At 41.6% G+C, this 8427-nt stretch overlaps 2 non-coding genes across 2 annotated transcripts; one reads left to right on the top strand and one right to left on the bottom strand.

The window, feature by feature from the left end:
* Positions 1-4174: 4174 nt before the first annotated feature.
* LOC144238842 (U6 spliceosomal RNA) lies at positions 4175-4281 on the top strand. The gene has a single exon (XR_013337226.1). It is a non-coding gene; the product is annotated as a U6 spliceosomal RNA (small nuclear RNA).
* Positions 4282-5226: 945 nt separating this feature from the next.
* On the bottom strand, positions 5227-5333 carry LOC144238841 (U6 spliceosomal RNA). The gene has a single exon (XR_013337225.1). It is a non-coding gene; the product is annotated as a U6 spliceosomal RNA (small nuclear RNA).
* Positions 5334-8427: the final 3094 nt, after the last annotated feature.

Below are 8427 nucleotides of genomic sequence, written 5' to 3'. Positions count from 1 at the left end.
GATTGCTGCAGCTAGGACTTCCAGTACTGTGTTGAATAAAAGTGGTGAGAGTGGACATCCTTGTCTTCTTCCTAATCCTAGGTGAAAAGCTCTGTTTTTTCCCCATTGAGTATGATGTTAGGTATGAGTTTTTCACTGAAGGCCTTTGTTATGTTGGGATATATGCCTTCTAAGCCTACTTTGTTGAGTGTTTTTATGATGAATAGATGTTGTACTTTGTCAAATGCTTTTCCTGGATCTATTAAAATGATCATATAGTTTTTGTCCTTTTTCTTATTGATATGATGTACCATGTTGACTGATTTGAGAATATAGAAAATTCTAATTCTTGACTTATTCTTTCAAGGAAAGAATGAATATAAAGCTACACAAACTCCTGAAATTATACTTTTCTGTATCAGCCTTTAGTGTTTCCCAAATTGGTATTTAGAACCTCTTGGATTCTTCAGACAGATTGTTAGGGGTCAAAGGATTTTCTACAGGAATTTTTTTTTAGACAATTGTCTCAAAATATTGAAATAAGCAGTGTGACACATTGGAATAAGTTATATTCAGCTTATAAGTAAAGCATTGCCATGAGATTCCAATGTGAATTTGCATTTACCTTTGCCATTTCATCATACTGAGCTAACAGACCATCAGTGTGGCAGTGTATATAACTGGCTGCTGTTTGGCTGTTGTGTCCTACTAGGTAAATGACAGCAATGGCCTGTGCCTGCCACTGTATTTATGTTGTCTACTGAAGGCAACGTTTCTAGTTCCTAGTGATAATATACATATAGATAGCATTTTAAATGACCAAGATTTTAGTTTCTTATGTTTTTACAAATCAATACTTTGATTTCACATCATGAAAATGACATGCCACTGAGTAATGTATTATTTTGTAGAGGCTAATGGGAAATGAACAGAGGCAGACTAAATAATATAAATGATGTATTTGTACCAAGTGAAAGCCAAATGCTTTCAGGACATTCTATACAAATAAAGATTTAATGGTAATTTGAATATTCTAAATTGAAAACAGTGGAGGCAATAATAATAAAATCTGATTTATGATCAATTTTGAAATGGTGTAAATGAGATACTAATTGCCTCTGTGAAACTCTGCATTCTCAAGCCTCATTCATGGCAAATATGGTGCTGAGCCTGTTTGAAAAACCACAAGGCCTGTGTTGCCTGCGTCAGGCTTGTTTTGCTTTTGGAACCTGTCTGCCTTGTTTTGGGAGTGAGAGGGTATTTCTGATTATACAGATCCTCTGTTAATTCTTTACTATCGTGCCAACAATTGTTGAAATATTAGCCAAACAGTCCCAGGCAGAAATAAAATAAAACATGATGAGAAGCCTAGTTCTGTCTTTATCTTCAACATTCTGACTATGAGCTCAGGGCTGAAACAAGCAAAACAAACAGATATATTAAAAACATATTTCTAAGAATTTAAAGCTAACTTCAGATATTCTTTTCTTGTTTCAAATTTCAGCAAAATTTCATTATGTATTTAGTGGTGATTTCAATTATATTATTATGCTAACTCCAAGATGAAATAAATAATAGCTTTACAGAGTCATCAAGGAATATTTCTCACCAGGACAGTGTTAAGTCTGAGACCTGATTTTCTTGAACGACATTATTTCATAGATTCTTGGTGCCCATCTACTGTAAATTGTGTCCTGATTTCATAGATATTAAAATAAGAACAAAATGTCTGTTATGGTGTCTGTCTAATTTGGTAGTAAACAAAGTTTCAGTGTTTTTAGAGCAAATGCATTTTTTTGGTATTCTCTGTAACTGTCACTGCACAGAAACAAAGTAGAGAACTGAAGCTGAGGCTACTACATCTTTCCACTACCAACCCCAACAGTGGTGATTTTGTTTCAGCCAAACACATCATTTACTGCAATAAATTAATGTTGTTAATTTGACTGGTATTGATTTGCAGCTTTCTATTTAATATGTAAATCTGCTTGGATTTTAGAGTTTATAACAGCTATAAGAATAAGTGGTTTATACCCATTTTTATGTTTATACATATTTAAAAGACCAAAAAAAAGTCATTTCAGCAATGCTAGCAGTCTAGAATTTATTGCTTTAAAAGGGATCAAACATAAATCACCTGTGAGAAATTCTGCTGTAGCTCTTTAACAGTACATTGTGCTGTTAAAACCATAATTTAAAACCATTATAAAGATTTTTTTCTCCCAAAAGGTTTGATGTAAAGTTTCAACCTTTTCATTCTGTATATGTAAATATTTTTTCTTTTTTTAGAATATAAAGGGTTTAAACGTGGTCATCCAGGAGTGTAGCCTGACTGAAGAACCTTACAAGTAGAGACCTCAAGCTCATGACTTTGGAATTCTAACCATCCTTCCACCTATAGATTCCTCTAACCATGTATCCCTTAAATTTGCTCTAAGGTTTCTAAAGAGAACAAGAACGCGAAACTGTTTAGATATATTTCTTCAAATCATATAACTGAACATCAATTTACTATTTTTTAAATAGCTTTGAAGTCAGAAATGACTTATTGGAAAGATAAGCCATTAGAAGAAATATATCAAAGCATATTTTATTTGTAATTGGGCAATTTAACTCAATAGGCATGTCATTCTTGCCTCACTTTTTTGAAGGGGAAAGAACAGTGTTTTTATTACTTTTCAAAAGCTGTGAAAGAAAAGAATTATAATAGACAAAGGGAAAAATAGGTTTACCAATAATGTCTGTAGGCTTTCTGTTTCTTCTCTATTATTGTCTCAGCAATACCAGAAACTTTCATATGGTTTCACACTACTTTCTTTTTGTACATCATAAAATTGGGTACCAATTTAAAAACTTCTCAAAATTACTCATCTTTCTCATGTTTTTACTTCAAAATATTGTGTCATATCTTCGGAGGAAGGACCATCGGCAGAAAAAAAAAGCAGCAAAACTCCACTTACTATATATAAATATGCCATATTCCTTATTAAGGATGCCATTTTAACGCAATGCAGGCAAACCCCTGCCCTTCACTTTACTTCAATATATGGAGTACTGTAACCATTTCAAAACCAGAGGCCCTCATTTCAAGACCTTTGGCCCTCGTTTCACAATACACGAGGCGGTGACTTGAGCAGTATGGTTTCTGCCGTAGTTAAAATCAAAATAGTTAACGCTAACATTCCAGTATTCCCTGCAAGAAGCTCTACCGTGCTTGTTTGTCATAAAAGGGCTCCGGTTAGGGTGCGCTGAAGTATAAGGAAGTACAAGGATGATTCTCCAGTTCAGTTCTACTAGTGTGATTCCTCGAATCCACCTCTGAGGTGACACAGGTGCGCGTAACCGCATTCTTCAACGTTCCAGCGGGTTGGAGGCCTGGCTGCAAAATGGCCCAGGAGGAAGGCACCTGTGAAGGGCGTGGCCACCCTTCCGGCCTCCTCGGCACCTCCTTCCCCGTTCCCACTGGCGCTTGCGCAGAATGCACTAGGGCCCAAGACACGTGCTGGTTCTCACCGAGCCCAGGGCAACGTAGAGTATGGTTCTGCGTGTGCCGAAGTGAGTGGTCAGATCGTTGGCGGTAATCTCCCCCTGGGCTGGACGCTGGGCTCATTTCAACAAAGCCTTCTGGAGTTTGGAACAAGGCCCTATTTCACAGGTGAAATATCGGTGACAAGTTACCGTACTTTGCTGGGAGGACCCGTGCTCGACTCAGTGCCTAGGTAGCCCATCAGGTCGGTCAATTAGCAGGCTCTCAGGGAGACGGGAGTCACGCCGGCCCGGCCCCCCTCCCGACCACGGCGGCCTCACGGTCCGCTCGCCCCCAGCTCGCCCGGCCCTCGAGGCGCCGAGCGCTCAGGGGCTTTCTTCGTGCTCGCCCCTCCCGACATGCTCCGCGGGGCCAGAGCGACCGCCACAGGGCCCACGGTCCAGGGCCTGGGTCCCGCGAACAGCCCCTTACCCAGGGTGCTCCGGGCGCGGCGCTCATTTGCATGTCCCACCCGGCAGGTAAACTCGACAGGTCTTTCACGGCCTAGCCAGCATAGGACCAAACGTGCGAGCCTCGTGAGTGGCTCCCTGTCTTCACATTGTTTCCAAACGTTCCGAGGTCGCCGGGAAGGCGCACAGATCGGTCACCCTAGGTAAGAGAGGAAGGATGATGCCGTGCCTTATATAAGTGGTGGACAAAATCAGTAGCGTGCTCGCTTCGGCAGCACATATACTAAAATTGGAACGATACAGAGAAGATTAGCATGGCCCCTGCGCAAGGATGACACGCAAATTCGTGAAGCGTTCCATATTTTGCGCAGTTTTGAGAATTAGCACAAAATGGGATATGGGGAAGGAGGTCGGCTCGGAGTTTGAGCATTCCGGTAGGAGGTTCTGCCCCTCCACCGAATCGTCTGTGGTTGGAGGGGAGACCTGACCTTGATCGTCTTCCTACATCTCCCCAAGGGCGCCCACGACCACCTTACTATTATCTAGTTAATCCTGGTACCTGCAATCCTAATACTTCTCGTTGGTTAAAACCTGCCTTTGGTTTGGACAATTAACTTTCCTCTTAATTAAAGTTCCCATCAAAGAATCCGTCTGACTTAGATAAACAGGCATTTCTGAATACTCCTTAGACACCTGGTGCTGTTTAAAGAGGTATACAAAGCGGTCTCAGAAAGATGTGTGACATCAGATCCCAGCTTGCTGCTTCTAACCAGTTCTCTTGGTCCTGGAGATCTAGGATCCACAGGCCGCAGCCAACGTTGATCTCATCCGGTGTAACCACCCCTTGGTAACAGTCCCTGCCTTAGTGCACCTCTCAGCGACAGAGGGTATATGGAGTTAGGTCTAAAACGAGGGAAGAATGTCACAACGTTGGCGCAAGAAATGTGCACTAAATGTTGCTTACTTCCTTTAGTAAGAATTCATGGACCAATTTATGTTCTAGTCTTCTACTATCCACCGGAGCCAATACCCTTGGGCCTTTTGGAATTTGTATTCTTGAGGGAGACTAGACCATACATACATAGGCCGATTTCAGAATTTTTAGGTCTATAAAGAAATGCAAGTTGACATCTTGTTTCCGTCGCATATAAAAACGACGTGTTTGTACGTAGATTTTCAGGTGTAAGCCAGCTTCGTTTACACTGCTTTGCAAGAATGTTTTTCTAGTGAACTGTCACAATTTTATTACCCAGTGTTGCACCTTGTAGCTTTGGAGGTAATCCTCACAGTACCGGTTCACCGGGAAATGTGCAAAATATGGAACGCTTCACGAATTTGCGTGTCATCCTTGCGCAGGGGCCATGCTAATCTTCTCTGTATCGTTCCAATTTTAGTATATGTGCTGCCGAAGCGAGCACGCTACTGATTTTGTCCACCACTTATATAAGGCACGGCATCATCCTTCCTCTCTTACCTAGGGTGACCGATCTGTGCGCCTTCCCGACGACCTCGGAACGTTTGGAAACAATGTGAAGACAGGGAGCCACTCACGAGGCTCGCACGTTTGGTCCTATGCTGGCTAGGCCGTGAAAGACCTGTCTAGTTTACCTGCCGGGTGGGACATGCAAATGAGCGCCGCGCCCGGAGCACCCTGGGTAAGGGGCTGTTCGCGGGACCCAGGCCCTGGACCGTGGGCCCTGTGGCGGTCGCTCTGGCCCCGCGGAGCATGTCGGGAGGGGCGAGCACGAAGAAAGCCCCTGAGCGCTCGGCGCCTCGAGGGCCGGGCGAGCTGGGGGCGAGCGGACCGTGAGGCCGCCGTGGTGCGGAGGGCCGGGTAGGGCTAGGCCGGCTTCACACTTTTAGAGAACATTTCCCATTTAAACTTCTCTTTAGAGTCNAATTATCACACCTCGAAAAGTTAAGGTAATTCCTTAATATTATCTAATATCCGCTCTACGTTTAAAGGTCTTTCTTTCGAAAATGCATTTTAGAGTTGGTTTGTCCTATGTACCCAAAGGAGACCCTGTCCCAGATTATATTTGGTTGCTATGCCTCTGGGTCTCTATTATCCCCTAAGACTTCCCCTGTTTCCCTTCATGCCTTTGGCTTATTGGCGAAACGGGATATTTACCTTGTGGAGAGTCACAATTCTTGCATTTGGCTCATTTCTTACTGATGGTGTTGTTTAACTCATCTCTCTTTCCTCCATGTTTCTTAAAAATTTAGATATAACAGCCTAACTAAATCCTGGTTCCATTTTTTTGATCTTGCAGTCTTCATTTGTGGGGCGTTTACTTCCTATTGCATCTCAGCTTAAGATGTGTAATGTCTGACTGAACCAGGGGGTTTAGGGAAGGTCATCAGCCTGATCCTCCATTATGGTTTCCCAGAAATCTTTTACTTCGTGATTTTAGAGTGTAGAGTACCATGATGAACATTGTCCAGGTAGAGGGTCTGGTGGTTTGTTTGTGGGTTTGTTTTTAATCTTTGGTTCATGAGCTGTAAGGATCTAAACCCCAGGCCCCGGGTGTCCAAATTCTATGCCCTCAGGAAGAAAATTGAGAGAATAAGACTGGAAAAAGAAATGAAGAGTGTTGATGTTGTCTGAGTCTTTGGATCATTCTACCCTTTTCATAATTTAAGTGTGCTAACAAGTTACCTTTCTTAGGCCAAATTAAAGCTGTGTTTTTGTTTCCTGACTGCTAAGAGACTTCTGGAACCACTTAATGTTGGTCCTGAGGGCTGGGTCTCTAGGCACCGGTCCCTCACAGTCTGCTAATTCTTCAGCTGCAAGGATTCTTGTGTAGAATCAGTTGGATTAAGAGAATTAGCTCCACCCAGCCTCATCCCTGTTTGAATACAGGTTGATGTGTTTTTTCTGGATATTTTCTGAATGTTGTTTTCTGTCAGGCTATCCATTTATTGAAAGCCTCATCCAGTAGATTATATGCTAGAGGCATTCAAATTTAACTCGATTTCCTTAATCTATTCTCACGTTTCTTTTACACAGTTGTCTTTTTTCCCTCCAAATCCTTGTGTTCCCCTACGGTTTTCAGTTCCCCTTTTTCTTCTTCCCCTGTGCCTTTTCCTATCTACATTGCATACCTCACTAACTGAACACACTTATCTAGTTCATCTAGACGTTTGTAATCACTCTCTTGTCTTCACAATACAAATTTGCAACATTAACACTATTGGCTTCTGTTAAATGAAAAACATCATTAAGATCCCATATTTACATTTTGACAAAAACAATTCTTGCTCTTCTCAGTGGTTAGGCATGTGTAAGTAAATCTCCAATCGCTTTCTTAGGGGGAGATAGTGTTCCTCATCACATCTTTTGGAAGTTCTATAGAAAAGTTAGAAGGCAGGTGGCTTTTGTATCTTAAGATTTGACTATTAAGAATAGTTTCGGGGCACCTGGGTGGCTCAGTCGGTTAAGTGTCTGACTTTGGCTCAGGTCATGATTTCACGATTCGTGGGGTCGAGCCCCATGTCGAGCCCCATGTCGAGCCCCATGTCAGGCCCTGTGCTGCCAGCTCGGGGTCTGGAGCCTGTTTCGGATTCTGTGTCTCCCTCTCTCTCTGGTCCCCCCCTGTTCACGCTGTCTCTCTCTCTCAGAAATAAATAAAACATTTAAGAAAAAAAAAGAATAGTTTCAGTAGGTGTTGTTAACCAATTAACTTTAGGAGAGATTGATTTAAAGGATTTTTCTTATAAAAAATTAAACACAAGGATTTTTCTCGGCTCAGTGCATTTTTTTAGAAGAAAAAAATAAGTTTTATTTTTATATTCTAGAACAGTTGAAATTTATTACCAAAACTGTTGTCATAATGATTCCAACTGTGTGTATCAGCAGTTGAATAAAACAATGATCTTTCCTTTTTTAGTGGTATATAAAACTATGGTGTATCTTATATTCAGTAGCATTTTAGATTCAAAGAGGTATAGCACTTCATTTTTCTGAAAAGAAAACAAGCGGAGGTAAGTGTGTAGTGATTTCTCTGGGCTATACTGGAACTGGCTCTTCTGTCTTCTGAGGCTGAGCCCATTGCTCTTTCCACGGTACTACTTGTAGAATTACTAGGTCATGCTCTTTGAATGAAGAGAGTAAAAGACTTCAAGCCTGCCATTTACAGCCACATTTCTGAATTCTTGTTACACTGCAACAATAGAATAGTACACACTGATAAGAGGAATGTCTACCTATTCTTTTTCTTTTTTCTTCACAGAAAGAGAACATTCAGTGATATGATATAATTGAAATAGGAAAAAACCACAAGTTATTTCCTCTTCAGGAATTTTTCTCTAATTAAAAAGGAGAAACTCAACCCAAATCCTCACATCCTCTTGAGTAGGGAGCAGAGAAATCATTTAGAACCGTGCATCAGTGATCAGCTTTACTTGGTGAACACCACCTGGGGGACAGAGGTTATCAGCCTCGGCTGCAGGTTGTAAACCACAAATAGCTTTTTAAATACCAGTGCCAGAGCCCTCCCCTTAAGGTACTGA

The sequence above is a fragment of the Crocuta crocuta genome, unplaced genomic scaffold, assembly GCF_008692635.1.
Source record: "Crocuta crocuta isolate KB4526 unplaced genomic scaffold, BGI_CrCroc_1.0 scaffold116, whole genome shotgun sequence".
Taxonomy (NCBI): Eukaryota; Metazoa; Chordata; class Mammalia; order Carnivora; family Hyaenidae; genus Crocuta; species Crocuta crocuta.
The sequence above is the reverse complement of the archived record's forward strand: the minus strand, read 5'-3'. Positions and strand labels throughout refer to the sequence as shown.